At 39.8% G+C, this 21,183-nt stretch overlaps 1 protein-coding gene across 1 annotated transcript in view; it reads left to right on the top strand.

Annotated features, from left to right (window-relative positions):
• The window catches only part of LOC124606050, a 117,683-nt gene that overhangs the window by 63,426 nt on the left and 33,074 nt on the right, over window positions 1-21,183 (top strand). The gene's annotated exons all lie outside the window — the stretch shown is intronic.

The raw sequence follows: 21,183 nt of genomic DNA, 5'->3' as shown, positions 1-21,183 counted from the left end.
ACCAGATCCATCGGAGCTGTCTCAACCACAGTCAGCTGTGTAACAAAGACATGAAATTTGTTTAGTCAGGCACTTGTCAGCAAGCTCTTTTGCAACTGAAACATCGTTATGTATTGCTGCTTGCCATGGTACCTTCTATCCAAAGAAAAGCGTAATACTGGCTGCTGACGCATTGCAGAATGTGATTGGTGCCATACTGTCCACAGCTACCCAGATGGGTCAGAACAACCAGTTACTTTTGCATCTAAGACTTTCTCATCTGCCCAGTAGAATTACTCCTAGAGAGAGAATGATGAATTGGCCATAATCTATGGTGTTAAAAAGTTTCTTATTTTCCTGTATGGCTCCAAATTTCACTTGGCCAGTGATCATGAATGGTTGGTATTGCAGTTTAATCGTAAGGCTGGGCTCCATGATGAGGTGGCTCAGAGACTACAGCGTTGGGCATTATTTATTAGTAATTCTTTTTATAATATTCAGTTTTGGCCCACCACATAGCATGTGAATGCTGAGACATTGTCCAGGTTGCCCATGGGTCCGAATATGGAGTTTGACAAGGAGGAATCATTTTGTTTTGAGGTTGAAAGTGCACTAGGCACAGCACTGCAAGACCTTCCCATCACAGCAAGAAAAGTAGCAGTGGCTGCCACAAGTCATGACCCATTGTTGCAGCGGTTCAGTCGGAATGGCCTGTGTGCCTGTCTAAGAATGCCCATCCCAGTTTTTGAACTTATTTCAGTGTGAAAGAGTGACCCATTGTACATCAAGGAGAGTTGTTGCCTACAGCAGAGGGTGACAAGTGCCACATAGTAGTTCCGCCTTCATGCCATCTGCAAATCCTTCAGTTGTTGCATTCTTCTTACGGGAGATTTCTATCATGAAATCTTTAGTTCAATGACTTGTATATTGGCCTGCATTAAGCACCCATATCAAACATGTAATGAGTCAGTGTCATGCCTGTTCAAAGAACTAAGTGGCCCCTTCCTAGAAGTTTTTGCTGTGGCCTCAACCATCTGAACTGTGGGACAGAGTACATGTGGATTTCACCAGCCCTTTTCTTGGGAAAATATGGGCCATACTGCTGCATACCCTGTCTAACTTCAGCTATACAGCACGGATGTCCTGTACAACAGTGAGGTCCACCATCATGGCACTCAAGACTATATTTGCAATGCAAGAGGCACCAGTCACGCTGGTCTCTGATAATGGTCTCCAGTTTATGGTGTCAGAATTTCAGACAATGTCACCGGAATGGCATCCAGCACCTGACCACCCCTCTCTTGCATCCAGCATCCAGCTCAGAAGTGGAGCAGATGGTCAGAACATTTAAGACACAAATGAGGAATACAGTATAAACTGTGCTGGTAGATGAGGCTCTGTTGCACTTCTCAGCCATGTACTGCACTGCCCCAGTAAATGGGCATAGTCTGGTAGAGCTCCTGTACGGACAATAGCCCCCTATGTTGTTGGATCTCTCACAACCTACCATCTACCCCCTGCCCCCAACATTCACATTTCACACCCTGTTTCTGGAAGTATGTGCTGGTTTGGGTCTGCACATTTGGGCATCAACTGGGGTGGACAGAATGGGAGATAAAACAGCACTGGAGTTGGCAACTTTCTGACGTTGTGCTCAGAGGCAATATGTGCATAAAACACAGGAACCAAGTGACATGAGCATAGCCAGCCACTTCACAAGCCAAGTACACGGCCTTCAACCTGTATTGACGACGTCTGCATTTCCCCTCAGCATATAAGGCAGTGGGACTCTCCACCCCCGCACCGTGATGATTACTTACGGTCATGTCAGCGTTCATCCTCCGCAGCTTGGGGAGAGTGAGCTATGGTGGTTGAGCCACTCCTTCCAATGCCACCTCAGTGTCTCATTCAAAACAGTGAAGAACAGATGTATTTTGAGCCACACTTGTATCCACCAGCCACACCTGTGGAGACTGGCGTCTGGATGGAACTGCTGGCTGTGTTTCCTGCATCCTCTCCCCCCTCCCCAGACATTAAAAACATAGACCTGGGAACTTTAGCCCTTACATAGAAATTGAAGCGGAGAGGGATTTTGTATCTGTGACTGCTGATAATCTGTCTTGGCAATGAAGGACATGGAACAAATAGTGTAAGCAGCCAGCGAACCCGATACCGTGGCCGCCAACAGTGTGTGCCCATGCTGTGTGTATTGGAGAGAGCCTCTGGTTTCTGAAGCACAAAGTTAAAGTAGCTGTTGAAGACTGATCTGCTGTTATTCTGCCGCACTTAGATGGTTGCATCTTTCTCGGTTTGCTGTCGTGTCATATTAAGTGCGCTGTTGATATTTCTGGCTTGTGTATGGTGTTGCTTGGTTTAGCTCTTCAAGCATTAGAACTCTTGCTGTTGACAGCTTGGTGTGGGTCAGACACAGTGCAATGTTTTCCCCGCAGTTTCCCCAGGGGGTTCACGGTTCTTTTGTGAATTCATGCTTGGCACCCGCAGGTTCAGGAGCTGTTGCAGCCCATTCTTTCTTCTTGAGCTGCATTTCCTTCCCCATACACCTCCTTCCCCATCCTTGCTCCTTCCCCACTGCCCCCTCCTTTCCCTCTCACGGTGTTCTTACTTATGTCAACCTGGCAGTCCAGCTGGTTTCCTGTATTCCTTACACTTATGTTCCCCTCACTTTTTCTTTTACATCCATCCTTTTTGACATTTTTGGTCCCCCTTTGTGATTTGACCTCCACTTTTAAATTTTATCTCCATAGTGTGAGCTGTTTGGGGAAGAACTTTATTGTCTACGGTGTAGATTCACCCCCCGACTCCCTCCGTAGTGTCTACGGTGTAGATTCACCCCCCGACTCCCTCCGTAGTGTCTACGGTGTAGATTCACCCCCCCGACTCCCTCCGTAGTGTCTACGGTTTAGATTCACCCCCCGACTCCCTCCGTAGTGTCTACGGTGTAGATTCACCCCCGACTCCCTCCATAGTGTCTACAGTGTAGATTCCCCTCCCCCTTCCTTCCGCCCCTCCTTCCCCACCATAGCACCCCATCTGCCCCACTAGTTCACCAGCAATCGTAGCCAGTCCATGAGTTGGGGCTGGTGTGTATCCATCTGGCTGAGCCCCATGACAAACAGGGATCACAACGTCTAATACCTAAGCTGTTGCCTCCCCAGGCATGCCTAGGTGTATGCTTGTCATTCTGGAGCATTGGAAATCTGAGCAATGGACTCAGTATCAGGTGGCCCTTGCTGTGGCTGGTTGGCACCCTGGGAGGGGGGGGGGTGGTGGTATGAGTGCAGATACCTTCTGTATGAATCGTACCAAGCTCTGGAAATCTGACTGTTCTTCTAAGGCCGTCTCTTCAGTTGGTAATGGGTCATTGAATTCTGCTTCTTATGACCCTGCTGCCTTCCCTTCCCTGGCTGCACCCTGGGAGGAGGGCCAGGCTCGCTGGCTTGGAGTGAAACACTTTCCCCGCTAGGATGGCTGGGGACACATTCTCCACTTAAAAGCTGTTATTTATTGTGGGAAATATCAAATAGTAGTTCGATGAAGTGAACTTTCTCTGTAAGATGCTTTCCGGTTCCCCGTTGATCAGAACTACTACTGCTGCCAAATCTGCAGCTCTTCATGCTTGTGATCATCTTAGCGACATCCCTGTGTCCATTACACATCGTCGGTCCTTGAATATGGTTCAGGGAGTCATTTTTCATAGGAACCTCTTCCTTCAAACTGATGAGGATCTGGAATGATGGGATGTTCATTTTGTTTGGCATGTGCAGAAAGGTTTTAAGGACAATGGCACCAATACCGGTGCCTTTATTCTGGTTTTTGAAGGAGATAGCTTCCCAGAGAAAGTTAAGGTTGTGTGTTATTGGTGTGACATGAAGCCATATGTCCAGCCACCCACGAGGTGCTTGAGTATAAAACCCTTGATCATTTATCTTAAACTGAGGCTTGTCAGAAATATGACAGACTTCGCCCTGTGTTGATGACTTCCACTTTTCCCTCTGTTAATTCCTTTCCTCGTCTTTGCTCTACCTTACCAAAATCCTGTCCCCCTCTCCTCTTCCCGTCCCCTGCAGTTCCCATGATCTCCTCTACCGGTGCCGCTCCCACTCCATGGCCAAAGAAGTGTCCTCCTCCTTTGGCACCCACCAGTGGTGGGTCTCCTTCTTGAGACCCCTCCCCCTGGCATCTTTCAGGTCAGAGACCTGCTGCCACAGCTCTGCCCCAGGACATACAGTCTGTGCACCCCAAGGTCGGCTGATCTCTTTGCATTCCAGATTTTGCAGAAGCCTGCTCTCCCTCCATGTCCTACCCTCCTTAACCTATGAAGGAGAGGAAGAAGAAACGTAAGTCCCAGGACAACCTCCCCCCCCTCCCCCCCTCTGGTGCTCATGGAAGTGTCATGTCCCCCCTCGCAATCTGAGTCTGACCTCTTAGTTATGGATGTCTCACTCCCACACTCACGCTCACCACTCTCGCCCCCTCTGCGCACACAGCCGCACCACTCCAATGATGTCACATTATCATTATTGTCACCTCATAAAGCACAGTTCAGCTGATTAGTGTGTACACAATTGTACTGGGGGTGGGGGTGGGGGGGTGGGGGGGGGGGTGGGGAACAGCAGGGAAAATTATTACATACAACATGGTTAACTAGGAAATAACCTTTCCAAGAAGTAACAGTCCAGTTTGTGTGTGGATACTTAATGCTGAAGAAACTGAAAGGTATTAATGTACTTTCAGTTCTTTCTTCAATAAATTTTATTTCTACAGAAAATACACCAAACATCAGTTTAAAATCTGACACAGCATCCTTTCCTGTGCTAGCAGCACCAGGCCAGGAGATCACTTGTGTGTTCATGTTATGAGCACATGAACGCAAGTGGGTTACTTATTTAGATTTCTCTAATGCTTTTGTGACTTCCTTATGTGCTTATGTAACGTAGTTGTCCACTGTCTTTAATATGGATGGGGACTGCGAACACTTTCTTCAGATGCAAGGTGAGTTTGTGACCCTTCACTCACAACTTCAGGTGTTGCTGGATTCAGTCACACAGCTTGTGCCTGTTGTCAATGGTTATAACTGTGAGGTGCTGAACGTGGGGACCAAAGACACATCCATGATGTCCCATGTGTCCCGTGATTGGTCCACTACTGTGGATGTCCTGGTTACTGCTCATATTGAGGTTGACCCTTCACTTGTTTAAATTGGGAGGTCTTTTCAGGATGTGTCAGGCATTGAAAGATGAGGGTGTGAATGAAAGACCTCTCTAGTTTGTATAACAAACACACTTCAGGTGTTATCAGCAGCTGATAAGGGTCGTGAGCCAGCTGCAGTCATTTGCCCTGTTTTGGAGGACACCTTTCGGCCTGCAGGGTCTGGGTATTCACAGAGGGTGGGGTTATTTGTAGGTGGGAGATCAGGTTATGTCATGGAGTCATTTAGAAATAAGGCTGCCAAAGGGGAAGAATTGCAGGGTGCACTCAGAGTGCAGACTGGGGAAACCATTCCATTGCCCACAGAAGGTGGCTGCATGGGTAGCAGGGACTATGTGGAGTGGACAAGCCAGTTTCTTAGGTTAGAGGGTCTCGGGAAAGAACAGTCAGTCTGAGTGCAGGTCAAGCACAGGATGAAAGTAGACCTAGGGACCATCAGTACTACAGTTACACATTGTTGTTGTGGTGGTATTGGGAAAGATCCAGAGCTCTAGGCACTAATAGAAAACACTGACACTCGAATTGTTAAAAGTACTGAAAGTGGCCTAAAGTTGAAGGTAAGTTCAGCTGAAATTTTTATCAAGGGCTTAATGATGTTCAGGAAGGATAGATTAAATATGATTGGTGGTGGTGTGTTTGTTGCTATTAGAAGTACTACATTCTAGTGAAAGTGAAGTAGATAGTTGTTGTGAGCTAGTATGGGTAGAGCTTTTGCTTGGCAGCCAGAATAAATTAATAGATTATTTTTACCAACCTCCCTCCCAGATGATATAGTTGCTGAAAGGTTCAAAGAAAACTCGAGCTTCACTTCTAAGATGTACCCCACTCCTATAGTTTTAGCTGGTGTTGATTTGAATCTGTGCTTGATACATTGATAAAAATGCATATTTAAGGTTGGCGGTAGGCATAAAACATAGTCAAAAATTATACCAAATGCTTTCCCTGATAATTATTTTGACAGTTAGTCCAGAAATCCACCTAAAGTGTAAAAAGTTGTGATAACATACTTGACCTCTTAGCATAAAAAATCCTGAGCAAATAGGGAGCACCATCATGGATACAGGGATTAGTAACCTCAAGATTCTTGTAGTGAAACTGAGTACCATAATGTCCAAAGCAACTAAAAATATACCTATTTAATAAAGGAGACTTGAACTGTTGCCTTTCTAAGAGACAATATCTCTTCCTTTTAAACAAACTTCATGAGAGTAGACCAGATGTGGCTTAAGTAGAAGGAAATGCTATTGATAGCAGCTGAGAGATTTATAACAAATTAGTTGATAACAGATGGGAAAAGTGTGCTAGATTTAAAAGAACGTGAAATATCAGAGGTTGGCGATGTTTTACAGAAGCTTGAAGTTTAGCACGGAATTAAATGTGAGAAGCTTTTAATAGCTTCCACAACAAAACTCTGTTTCAAAATCTGACAGAAAATAGAGAGATTTTGGTTGTATTGACAAGGGGACACATGAAACAGGACTTAAAAAGGTATTCAGTGTGTCAGATCTTGCATAAAGAATTGAATTATGAATGAGGAAAAGTCATCACATGCAACAAATTGTGGTTGCAGAATGGGAGTCAATTTTGGATTGGCACGAATATTGGCACCAATTGTTTAATAATATCCTCTGGAGTAAAGAGGCTGTATTCTGTGTGGAAGCTTTTATCAACAGACACAATTGCCTTTATTGGCCAGAACAGAATTGTGGTGTTATGATGGAGAAGATGCATCCTTGCACAAAAGTGACCATATGGTGTGGAAGGACTGCCACAAGTTTTATCAAATGGTTTATCTTGCACAAAACAGTGAATGCAGCATGTTACCTGCAGATGTTTGAAAATTGTATTTGGCCCACAATATCTGTATCGGATAACACTGAAGACATTATTTTTATATAAGATGACACACCACCTCACTTTGCAAATGTTGTGTATGGGTGAGAATTTCCAAGAACATTGGCTTGGAAGATGTGGACCTCAAAAGTGGCCTGCAAGAAGTTGAGACCTGACTCCATATGTGACTACCTTTTATGGGGCTGGGGTAAATGTGATGTGTAACAGATGAAACTTTGCACAATGGAAGAATTGGAAGCACAGGTTTGGGACCTTATCACCAATACCCCATGCGATTTTCTCCAGAGGACTGGGAATTCCATTCGCGGCCGTTTGAAATGATTGATCGCTGTCATAGGCACCTACATTGAAGTTTAAAGTATGCGTACACATTCTTATACCTGTATAACAGTGTATGCATGGTACTAATTTCAGTAAATTACAGTTCTAAATGTAGAATTTATTTCCTTTTTTCTGTACCTAGTTACTTTGCAGGCACTGTCTACATAAATGATTTAGGAGACAATCTGAGCAGCTCTCATAGATTGTTTGCACATGATGCTGCTGTCATTTACTGCCTATTAAAGTCATCAGAAAACCAAAACCAATTGGAAAGTGAGTCTTGTTGGTATCACAGGTGTGTACGTTTGGGTATCTGCAGGGTTGTTTGTGTGAATGCGTGTACACATTTCTAGAAAAAGTGTGCCAAGCACCAGTCCTCTATAGGCATTTGTACATATTTTTCCATCCTGGGAATTTCAGTTATTGTTATTGTTATTCTTATGATGATGATGAACGAATCATTGCCAATGTGAATGACTGGTGGCCAATGCTAAATAGAAACATACAAATCTCTTCTTTGCATATACAGCAGGTTCGTCAGGGAAGTCGATAAGGAGTTGGCTGCATGATCTGGGTCTACAATGACTAAAATAATTAGAAGTTGTTGGTAAAAAATAATATATAGTACGTAACTGGTGGTACAGGAGTCTTCATAGTCAGGAGGAATATAATTACAAACAGAGAGCTATAGAGGCATCACATAGGCCATACTTTAACTAAGTGCCTTGTTAGAGGTTGCTTCCTATCAGCTGAAGGCTATATTACTTTCCCACTTGACGTCCCGAGCAAGAGTGGCTAAGTGCACGCTAGAGACTTGTTGCAAGCCGTGTAGCAGCGCTACTCTAGACTCATGGGTCCAGTGATACTAGTACGGACCGCGATCGATAACTGCAACCCCTAACAAGTGTAGTATCGAACGTTGATACCACAGTTACATAATTGCAAAATGATTTAGACAAGATATCTTATGCTGTAAAAAGTGGCAGTTGATTCTAAACAATAAAAAAATGAGATCACCCTCGTGAGTACTAAAAGAATTCCATTAAATTTCAGCTACGTGATAAATAGCACAAATTTAAGGGGTGTTGATATGACTAAATTCCTAGGGATTGCAGTTACACATGACTTAAATAGGAACATTTACATAGATCATGATGCAGGGAAGGTGAACCAAAGACTGTATTTTATTGGCTGTACACATAGAAGATGCAACAGATCTATTATAGAGGCTACCTACAATATTCTTGTCTGTCCAATTCTGAAGTGTGTCATAGGATCTTTACCAAATAGGATTGACAGAAGCCATCAGAAAAGTTCAAAGAAGGGCAATATATTTTGTATTATTGGGAAACAGGGGATAAATGTTTTTATTCAAGACTGTGCCAGTTCCCAAACATACTTGAAGATAAATGGCTTAGGTACAACCAATCATAATGAAAGAGTGAAATATAGCCTCAAGTTTTAGTAGAACCAATAGAACCCAAGGAGGCTCATGCATACTTGTAAATAATTTGGTAGAGTATACAGTGTAAGATGATTTAAATTTTCTTAATTAAAGTGTATTTAAAAGCTGCTCAATTGCATCAGGAAAATGTAATATTGTTATTATATCAATACACAGAATCCAAGATGTAGAGGTAACAAAATTACTTTTACCAAAGTATATATATAAATTTATCAAATGAAACCAGTGGCTCAATGAAGTTTATGGAGTTAATCCAAAAATTTGGTTTCAAGGTAAATTTCATGGAAGTTACAAGAGCAAATACATTGATAATATTTATCTAATTATAAATTTGATGATGTGAGGAAGCTATATGTAGATCTAGGACTTTTCAGACGACTGTGCTTTATTTATTGAAATAACTAATGCAAATGCACCAGACACTAGAAAAACATACTGTAAAAGACATTTTACTTTTAAAAATTTAAAATTGTTCTGCTCTAAATTAGAACAGATGGGGTGGCAAGTTCAAGATATTCCAATCTTTGTGCTTTTTAACACACTTTTAAATTTTTTTTACATGTATTTAAGGAAATATTTCCTCTTAGAATATGCCACACAGAAGTGTCAAATAAGCTGAATTGGCTGACTTCTCGAATAAAAACTTCCAGTGGGGAAAAAAGGCAACTTCACAAGGAAATGAAGTGCAACAAATACCCCATTTTCATTAATCATGTCAAACAGTAAAAAAGCATATTTAAAAGGGTAATGGAAACAGCAAGATTAATGCTTAACAATAATTACATCTTGGCTCAGGGACACAAATCAAAGGCAGTGTGGCCTGTTGTAAAATCAGCACAGGGAATTAGAACTGACAGTGAAGATAATAATAAAATTGTAACAAGTTCTGCTCGAATGTCAGAATCATTCAATAAACTTTTTATGAATGTAGCAAAATCAGACGTAGATGTCAATGCTTATATGGAAAAAGTACATTTAGACCAGAAGGCAGAAAAATGCTTCAACAAATTTGAGACAATTTCATCCTTAAGATGTAGTGGAAACTGTGTTACGTCTAAAAAATAAAAATTATGTTGTTTGAAATGACATATTCAGCAAAGTCTTTAAAGCAGCTGCCAGGATAATAGCTCAGCCCTTTTGCTCAATAATTAATAAGTTACTTGAAGAAGACCGCTTTACAGATGCTCTAAAGTATACAGAGGTAGAACCTTTGCTTAAAAAAGGCTCAAGAGAAGATGTGGGCAACTACCGTCCAATTTCTATTATCCAATATTTTCAGAAATATTTGAAAAGTGGTGGTAATGCAAATTTAAAAAAAATAGTGAAAAAGCAACATCAATTCAGATAATCAATATGGCTTTCATAAAGGTAAAAAGCACAATAGATGTCATTAATGAGTTTGTGAAAGAAATCAGTTCCACTGTAGACGTGTCGAGAAAAGTTACGGGATTATTCTGCAACCTCATAAAAACATTTGACTGTGTAAAGAATCACTTGCCCCTGTATAAAATGGGAAGATACTGAATTGGGGGTTGTGCTTCAAAGTGGTTTAAGTCATATCTCAAACAGAACACGAAAGGTAGTTATATCATCGAGCCAGGCAAATTTATTTTCTGGATGTATGATTATTTCTCAAGGAATTTCACAAGGTTTGATTCAAGTTCCAATTTTATTTCTATATAAACAACTTACACCTTAACGTAAGTTCACACTCAGTCTTATTTGCGAATGACACTTCTGCCTTTGTTGAAAACAAGTCACAAATCTACTAGATAGTTTAGAAAACTGATTCCAACTCAGTGGACTGAAAATGAATATTGTAAAAACACATTTATTGCAGCTCAAAACTAAAAACTCAAAGGTAAATGAAACCCACATTAATCATAGGAACCAAGAACTGAAAGAAGTGGGGTGTGTTAAAGTTTTAGGAATGCATCTGGACCCAATTTTATCCTGTTCTTTACATATAAAGTACTTAGCAAATAAATTAAACAGTTGACCCTTGTGTTGAAGAATCTATCATTTTCAACTAGCATGGAGATGAGAAAAGTAGTTTATCACAGCTATTTTGAGTCTTTTATAAGGTTTTATAGGGTTAACGGAAGCAAAATGATTGTAATATTAAAATTACAAAAATCAATTATTTTAATATGGTTTATGCAAAACCAAAGGAATCGTTTCACCCACTGCTTATAAATTTAAAAATATAGTAGAGACCTGGTATTTCAAAGTTCCATGTAATTTGAACTGGTCCTAAGAAAATTAAAATTTTACATAAAATTGGAGTAAAAACCCATTTTCATACATTGTGCTCATGTACATTTTACGCACTTTTGATTGTACTACATTTTGAAATTTCTTTCAATTTTCTGTATATAGTACAGTTAAAATTGTCCCGTGTGGGGGTTTTAGTTCATAATACACAGAAATAACCTTTGCCTCAGAGTGTTAATGCATTCCTATTACAGATGGACAGGTACTGTCAAACGGGGTGATATCGAACGGTTTTGTTGTTATTTTGAGTGAAACTTTTGTATATATTGTTAGATTAAATTGATTGTTATGGAAGTGGTAGGGTATATGTGTGACGAATAAAATATCCCAAATCCAGAAAGTGTATGTGTAGGTATATTTACCGGAGGCAGTTAAGGGGCTCCGGAACGCCCTATACTTGCAATGTTAAAATAACGCTTATAAATTACATCTTTCCTCACAAAGTATTTGAGGTAGGAAGTTGAACTTTTTACAGATTATTTATTGGAATATGGGCTACAACTTAACACAGGGATTTTACAAAATTTTAGTTCAGTTATTGAAGATGATTTTTTTTCAATTGTAATGAAAATTCACAACATTTTTTTGCAATTTTTTATTTATATATTCAAAAATATACAGTTTTTTGGAAAAAGGCTGTGTTCAATTAGGCCTATGCAGAAGGTACTGTGTAACATTTACTGAAAGTTTGAAACAAATATGTTTGGAAGATCCTCAGAAAACATGTAATTAGTATGAGAAAATAAAAGTTTTGGGAATCGAGCGACAAAGATTGGATTAACTTTTTAGTGCATTCCAGGTCCATAGGATGGATTATCTTCATCCTCTGCAAACTCCTCCTCCAGCTTCCTCTTGTTCCTCCTCCTGTTTACTCTTGCTTGTATTTCTAGACTCTTTACAGCCCTGTCTGCAGCCCGAAGGCGTTCCTTGTCTAAAGCAAGCATCGCTCGTTGTTCTGTTCGTAGATTTTGCTACCATTTTCTTCAGTTGCAGTTACTGCAACACTGTTCCAAAAGGTGGTCATGTATGAACACTTATCACATTTCAGTTGTATTTCACTAGCAAGTCCTACGTGCTTTATTATGGAGAGTTCCAGACCAACTTCACTACAATGAATACATCTTACACAGTTTGAAAAAATTCCTTTGAGAACCGACATATCAAATATTTCATTCACATCCGATTCGCCCATAAAACATTCATAGTTTTCACTCATCGAACCAAGCTTCTTCTGTGAAGTATTTTCTTTCCCACTTAGGTTCACTCACTTGGTTATCGTCTTTATTGTTTACAGTAATAACACATACCTTTGGCTTTCCAACATTTCTCCTTTTCTTAAAAGCCTTCAGAGGATTTCTAATAACTTTACTTTTACTCATTATTATACTTCAACAAAACAGAGACTCAAGAAACAGAATTAATTACGAATATTTTCGAGATAACGACAGAGTAAATAAACATTAAACAATCGACAATCCCACCAGCGATATATATTGAACCATCACAGGTTAGCCACAACACATACTTTATCTCACATCACTAAAATGTACCTGATGAACACGGACGTTAATAATAACACCATTTGACAGCAGTTTAACAGCGCCACAGTGGGTCACGCCCATGTAGAACACATTTTAAAAAAAATTTAAAAATAGTTGTAGTCTTCGGAATTGAATAAATTATATATCTATTAAAAGGAAATAGTCTGCAGATTCAGAAAACGCAAAAAAGTAAAAATTGAACTTTTCATGATTTTGAGCCTTTCCGGAGCCCCTTAAATAAAGTGTCCGAAGGCACCCCGTGGATTGGGGTGATTTCGGACATGGGTGTTTTTTAAATCTCTGTCCGAAGTTACAGTATATAGAGGGCGTATTCAGACAGTTACTGCCCCCCCCCCTTTTTTTTCTTTTTCTTTTTTTTTTTCCTACATGCTTTTTATTTGATTTTGGTGACATTTTACACATTTTAAGGTAGCCCTATGTTACGAATAAGCAATATAGAATGATATAATGAATTTTATATATTACAAATAAGTTTTTATTTTGCAAGAATTTAAATAAACAGTCTCTTTGTTCACTTCTGCACGAGCTTGTTTAGTATTTTGCTTCAGTGAACGGAAAGATCTTCTGACTGTTGTTGAGGAATAAATGCACCCATTCTTCTCCTGGCAAATTATTACGAAATTTCTTCTCTTTTCGGCCAGATTCATCAAGGTAGCCTTTAACTAAATACCTAATATCCAGTTTAGTGAAGGGAAATCCCAAATGTGCAGCCCTCAAGATACCTTGCTTCAACATTTCTTCTTCTTCTTCTTCTTCTTCTTCTTCTTCTTCTTCTTTATTTAGCACTGGCTGTCCTCCCATTTTTTTTTTCAGATGTGCTTCCTGCTCTTTATTTTGTAGGGTTGATTTAGGTATACCATACAAATCACATGCTTTCCTGTACGAGAATTTACCACTCTGAATATCACGAACAGCTTTATCTAAAAGTTCCGGGTCATAATTACACCTCTCCTTCTCTTATACGTTCTTGGCATTGTCTGAAATCACCCCACACAGTACACAGTTTTACAAAAACCGTTGTTATTTTATAACCTTATACGAGAAACTCTACAAACTTGTACAGAAATTTTCTCAATGCTGTTAGCTACTGAGCGCGTCGACAATTATGGTTACAATAACTTCCCGCTTGGCGCAACAATAGAAAGTTTCCACTTTACGATAATGCATGGATTTTTAACACTGAGACTGTTCGTCAATTATTCACCTAGGGAAACAATTGATGCAAAATAAAAGTTGTGGAAAGTGATAAATGCAATCTTGCACTTAAAATAACTGGCGCACAGATGTTAAAGTAAGTAACTCTTTGTTTCTATGTAGTAGCAAAGAGCAAATAAGCCGTACTGTCCGAATCCGCCCCGGTGTCCGAAATCACCCCGTTTGACGATACCATTAGGCTTTGAGAAGTGTGCTTGCTCTTTCTTTATTAACCGTTAACTAGCTGGGACTGCTTGACAATCTGTTGTACGGTACATACCATCCTTATTGTTACCCCTATCGTTGTGTCTACTCAGCAACAATGGTCATTTAGTAGAGTACACATTTTACAACATTGGCTGACCATTGTTGTATCTGCTGTAGTTGGTTGTGTAGTAACATGTGTACTGTAGTGAGCTACCTGTGTCACGTTAATTTTAGAGTGTTGTATGTATGCACAGTGTACTGTACATACACTGAAGCACCAAAGAAACTGGTATAGGCATGCATATTCAAACACAGCAATATGTAAACAGACAGAATACGGTGTTGTGGTCGGCAATGTCTATATGAGACCAAAAGTGCCTGGTGCAGTTGGTAGATTGGTTACTGCCGCTACAATGGCAGGTTATCAAGATTTAAGTGATATTGAACATGGTGTTATAGTCGGTACATGATCAAGGGGACACATCATCTCCAAGGTAGCAACGAAGGGAGGGGATTTTCCTGTATGATCCTTTCACGAGTGTACTGTGAGTATCTGGTGAAACATCAAATCTCAGACATTGCTGCAGCCAGAAAAAGATCCTGCAAGAACGGGATGAATGACGACTGAAGAGAATTGTTCACTGTGACAGAAGTGTAACCCTTCCGCAGATTTCAATGCTAGGCCATGAACAAGGGTCAGTGTGTGAACCATTCAACGAAACATCATCGATACGGTGATTTTGGAGCCGAAGGTCCACTCGTGTAGCCTTGATTACTGTACGACACAAAGCTTTACGCCTTGCCTGGGCCTGTCAACATTGACATTGGGCTGTTGATGACTAGAAACACGTTGCCTGGTCGGATGAGTCTCATTTCATATTGTATCAAGCAAATGGATGTGTACGGTTATGGAGATAACCTCATGAATCCGTGGACCCTGTCTGTCAGCAGGGGACTGTTCAAGCTGGTGGAGGTCCTATAATGGTGTGGGTCATTTGCATTTGGCGTGATATGGGACTCCTGATGCATTCAGATATGACTGACAGGTGACACATGCATAAGCATCCTGTTGATCACCTGCATCCATTCATGTCCATTGTGCATTGGGCAATTCCAGCAGGACAATGTGACACCCCATACATCCAAAATTGCTACAGAGTGGCTCCAGTAAAACTCCACCGAGTTTAAACACTTCCGCTGGCCACCAAACTCCCCAGACATGAACATTATTGACTGTATCTGGGATGTCTTGCAACATGCTATACAGAAGAAATCTCCACCGCCTCGTACTTTTATGGATTTATGGAGTCAGTTCCCTCCAGCACTACTTCCGACATTAGTGGAGTCGGTGCCATGTCATTTTACGGCATTTTTGCGTGCTCACGGGGGACCTGCATGATATTAGGCAGGTGTTCCTGTTTCTTTGCTTCTTCATTGTATGTAACTGTGTGTTTTCTTAATGTTTTAATTCATACATTACAATGAGTGGTAGGAGTAAGAGAAAATTTGTTCCGTTGAATGTGAAACTGGAGGCTTTCAGAAGGCCAGACAAATGAAAAACATTAAGAAACATTAAAAAAACTACCTGCTGAGTGTGGAGTTGGTGAAATGACAGTTGGAGACTGACATAGAAACAGAGACCAAATTGAAATTTTTGTCAGACGATTGTTCCGTTTCGTCATTTGAACTGAAAGTCAATTGAGAAATCGGAGTATGAAAAAATCGAGTAAACCTTTGTTTGTTTGGTTTACTTAACAAAGACAAAAAGGAAATCAAACAATGAAAAATCTAGTATGGAATGTAACAATATTGTGAGAATCTATTGTTGAAGAAGGCCTTAATGGCTGAAAGCTATAATTGTCTTTTTGTTGTGCCTATCTGCAACTCAGCATCTCAGCTATATGGTGACTAGCCACTTTCCTTCTCATAATATTGTTACAAGAAGGAAATCCATTTTTAGGGCCTATTCTACAAGAAACAGCAGTATTTTTTAGGAATGAGTTTAAGGAAGGTGAGGACCATTTCACTAAAAGTTCAGGATGATGGGATAGGTGGAAGAAGCAATATGGCATAAGGCAGCTTGAAATTTGCAGTGAAGAACTTTCTGCAGCTTCTCAAACTGTTACACAGTTGGTGAGAAATTAATAAAAATTATACAAGAAGAAAGTCTCACTGCTGATCAACTGTAATGGCTAAGTTATTAAATGCTTCCTTCTAAAACTATAGCCTCAAAAGGAGAAAAGGCTGCCCTGGGCTACAAAAAAATATAAAGAGAGGTTAATAGTTCATGCTGCATCGAATGCAAGTGGATACCATAAACTGAAGGTGTTGGTAATTGGGAAGTCTGCTAAGCATAGAGCATTAAAAAATATCACTGCTTCTGCACTGCCTGTTACATATGTTCTCCAAAAATCTGCTTGGATGGACAAAAATATTTCTAAGAAGTGGATTTTAGAAAAAGTGCCTGCTTTCCGAAGTAATCTTAATGCTTGACAATGCTGGTTCACACTATGATGAGGACAAATAGGACTAAGGCATTTTACAACGCTTGAAAAAAGAGGAGTCATCGTTTTTTGCTTCAGATGCTTCTACAAACAGAAGATGAAGGAATCATCAAAGAATTTCTAAAAAAAGATGACGATAAAAGATGTAGTTTACTGGATAGCTGATTTATGGTCTGAAATAAAGGCGGAGGCGCTAAAATGTCTTGGAACCAGATTTTATGGAATGAAATGGATACCTACACTACAGATGAAGATGACCTACAATTGGCAGAACTGATGAAAAGCTTGCTGGGTGTAAAAATGTGAATGCGAGTGATATTTGAGAATGTACGAACAGTGATGAACAGTTACAAGTTACAGATCTTGCAGTTGTTGAAATGATTACTGAACCTGCTGAAGACAGCTATGACAAGGAATTTCCTGAAGAATTTGTACCAGTGATCACTTAAATCAAGGATTTGGCAGCACTAGATGTGGCATTGCATTATATCGAGTGGCAAGTGGAAGCTACTCCAACTGACATCATGCCTCATAGAAGAAGACACAACATTGCTGCTAGAAAACTAAGTTATATTTTGAAACAAGACTGTGGACAATTTCTTTAAAGTGTAACTTATAGTTTTGCAACTTTAAATGTGTGTCCATATATGTACATATAACACAGATATGCTCAATATTGGCTTTTTAGTTATTTTTAATAATTATTGTGCTTATTAACCATTTATTCATAATTTGATTTAATGATGATACCATATTTTCAGATTTTTTTTTGTAATTCGAGGCAGCCTCAGTCCCAATTAGCTCGAATTACCATGGCTCTACTGTATTAAGTGCCCTCTGTTTGTCCATTTATGAACTGATACTTTTTGTATACAGTAACCCTAAGTTATTCATAGACAATAATTTTAAACATCAATACAGCACTAGGAACATGGGAAATTTCATGCTTCCCAGCTATATGCACAAATCCCAGAATACATGGTTACAATATTCTAAAAAATAAACAAATCCACAGCCTGGAGCTAGGGCAACTGAAACAAAAGCTATGAAAGTTGTTAGTGTAGAAATGCTATTATTCCCTATAATAGTTTCTGAATGATGATGTGAAAGTCTGGGCAAAAAAGCAAATGATTGTTAATTAAGCTTAGCAGTTTTATTTCAAATAAGTGACTGTAGTAGTTTGTTTTTTTATATTAATGCTGTTGTTATATATTGTTCCTGTAATACATTTGAATTGTAATTACAGTGTTGACAAGTCCCTGTACATTAAATCTATGATCTGACTTTGTATGATATGTGAGTTGGAGTGGCAGTCATTAAAACAAAGGCATTTTTTGTTGCATTGAGATGTTTTCATGAAAATCCAATCACCAGCTTTCTGTTCCAAATACAAAAGTATTTTGAAGATGCCCACCTACAATGGAAAAAATGATTATTGTGATAAAATATGGAAAATTTGAGCTTGCATCAAAAGATGAAAATGTTTATTTTTTCCATATGCTATTCTGGGTGGAGCAGTACAGAAATATTCTGCCAAGCACTTACATATGAATGGCATTGTAATCTTGTAGATGCAGATAGCTACTCATGTCATAATGGAAATCATTTCCACTCCTCTTTTTGTAGTTAGGAACTTGGGTGCTTAATGCTGAAAATTGCCTGTGCACTTCCTGTAAGCAAACTTTGATATACATATAAATCTCAAAGAGACTTGATTTTAAATTCTGTAAATATGGTCACTCATCGTTTTGTATTCTTAACACCATTCGTTATCCTGTTCACTTATTTCTGAAGTATAAATGATTGTTTTCTTAAAACTGTGCGGCCCCTGAACATCAAACCAAATCATACAAGCCTTTTGATATCTGAATAGTATGCACATAATACTGTTCCACTATTCCAGCAACCCCAAAAAACTCTTAAATGTAGCATTTGCTTATTATTTTTTCAGTACTTCATGTACTTTTACCACTGTGAAAAATCATCTAACCTATGTTCATTGATTTTAGTAAGATGTGTGATAATGCCATAGACTTGTAATTATAGCAGTATAATACTTACAGCTTTTGTTATGTCTCTGATTTTTCTGTTTAGCAAAAGTGACAAAAAGCAGATTACAGAGTACCTGACGGCTCAACACAAAAGTTTTGTCTCAAGTACAGATAGTGTTGAGGATCAGTGGACAAAGTGCAAAACAATCGTGCAATATGCGTTAGACGAGTATGTGCCAAGCAAGATCGTAAGAGATGGAAAAGAGCCACCGTGGCACAACAACTGAGTTAGAAAACTGCTGCGGAAGCAAAGGGAACTTCACAGCAAACATAAACATAGCCAAAGCCTTGCAGACAAACAAAAATTACGCGAAGCGAAATGTAGTGTGAGGAGGGCTATGCGAGAGGCGTTCAGTGAGTTCGAAAGTGAAGTTCTATGTACTGACTTGGCAGAAAATCCTAAGAAATTTTGGTCTTATGTCAAAGCGGTAGGTGGATCAAAACAAAATGTCCAGACACTCTGTGACCAAAATGGTACTGAAACAGAGGATGACAGACTAAAGGCCGAAATACTAAATGTCTTTTTCCAAAGCTGTTTCACAAAGGAAGACTGCACTGTAGTTCCTTCTCTAGATTGTCGTACAAATGACAAAATGGTAGATATTGAAATAGACGACAGAGGGATAGAGAAACAATTAAAATCGCTCAAAAGAGGAAAGGCCGCTGGACCTGATGGGATACCAGTTCGATTTTACACAGAGTACGCGAAGGAACTTGCCCCCCCTTCTTGCAGCGGTGTACCGTAGGTCTCTAGAAGAGCATAGCGTTCCAAAGGATTGGAAAAGGGCACAGGTCATCCCCGTTTTCAAGAAGGGACGTCGAACAGATGTGCAGAACTATAGACCTATATCTCTAACGTCGATCAGTTGTAGAATTTCGGAACACGTATTATGTTAGAGTATAATGACTTTTCTGGAGACTAGAAATCTACTCTGTAGGAATCAGCATGGGTTTCGAAAAAGACGGTCGTGTGAAACCCAGCTCGCGCTATTCGTCCACGAGACTCAGAGGGCCATAGACACGGGTTCACAGGTAGATTCCGTGTTTCTTGACTTCCGCAAGGCGTTCGATACAATTCCCCACAGTCGTTTAATGAACAAAGTGAGAGCATATGGATTATCAGACCGATTGTGTGATTGGATTGAAGAGTTCCTAGATAACAGAACGCAGCATGTCATTCTCAATGGAGAGAGAAGTCTCCCGAAGTAAGAGAGATTTCAGGTGTGCCGCAGGGGAGTGTCATAGGACTGTTGCTATTCACAATATACATAAATGACCTTGTGGATGACATCGGAAGTTCACTGAGGCTTTTTGCAGATGATGCAGTGGTGTATTGAGAGGTTGTAACAATGGAAAATTGTACTGAAATGCAGGAGGATCTGCAGCGAATTGACGCATGGTGCAGGGAATGGCAATTGAATCTCAATGTGGACAAGTGTAATGTGCTGCGAATACATAGAAAGATAGATCCCTTTTCATTTAGCTACAAAATAGCAGGTCAGCAACTGGAAGCAGTTAATTCCATAAATTATCTGGGAGTACGCATTAGGAATGATTTAAAATGTAATGATAATATAAAGTTGATCGTCAGTAAAGCAGATGCCAGACTGAGAGTCATTGGAAGAATCCTAAGGAAATGCAATCCAAAAACAAAGGAAGTAGGTTACAGTACGCTTGTTCGCCCACTGCTTGAATATGCTCAGCAGTGTGGGATCCGTACCAGATAAGGTTGATAGAAGAGGTAGAGAAGATCCAACGGAGAGCAGCGCGCTTCGTTACAGGATCATTTAGTAATCGCGAACGCGTTACGGAGATGATAGATAAACTCCAGTGGAAGACTCTACAGGAGAGACGCTCAGTAGCTCGGTATGGGCTTTTGTTAAAGTTTCGAGAACATACATTCACCGAAGAGTCAAGCAGTATATTGCTCCCTCCTACGTATATCTCGCAAAGAGACCATGAGGATAAAATCAGAGAGATTAGAGCCCACACAGAAGCATACCGACAATCCTTCTTTCCACGAACAATAAGAGACTGGAATAGAAGGGAGAACCGATAGAGGTACTCAGGGTACCCTCCGCCACACACCGTCAGGTATTGATCCCTCAACTATCTTCCCACTTCTTATGCTGTAGTGTAAATCTTGTGCAGTAAACCAGCTTTGCAGTTCCTTGTAATAAGACTATTTCAGACACTGCATTCGCCACTGACAGATAGTGCACTGTATCTGTTACAAAAATTTTGAATAAAGGGTCTAATAAAAAGCCTTGGGGTGCTCCATTAGCAGCATCCATATACACTGAAAAAATATCTTTCTTCACGGCATTGTTATGCACCCTGTGGCTTGCGAGATGTATTTCCATGAACAACATAAAGATATAAATTATTTACAGATGAGGTTAAAGGAAATCCTCTAGATAAAAACAGAGAGACCAATTAATTTTACCACAGTGTGTAGCATGGAGTACTTATTTCAAAAAGTTAAAGCTAGCTATTTAACTTCACTTGTTTTCCTTGAAACCATTTTAAGAATTAAAGTATTA

This window comes from Schistocerca americana, chromosome 3 (genome assembly GCF_021461395.2).
Source record: "Schistocerca americana isolate TAMUIC-IGC-003095 chromosome 3, iqSchAmer2.1, whole genome shotgun sequence".
NCBI classification, from domain to species: Eukaryota; Metazoa; Arthropoda; class Insecta; order Orthoptera; family Acrididae; genus Schistocerca; species Schistocerca americana.
The sequence above is the reverse complement of the archived record's forward strand: the minus strand, read 5'-3'. Positions and strand labels throughout refer to the sequence as shown.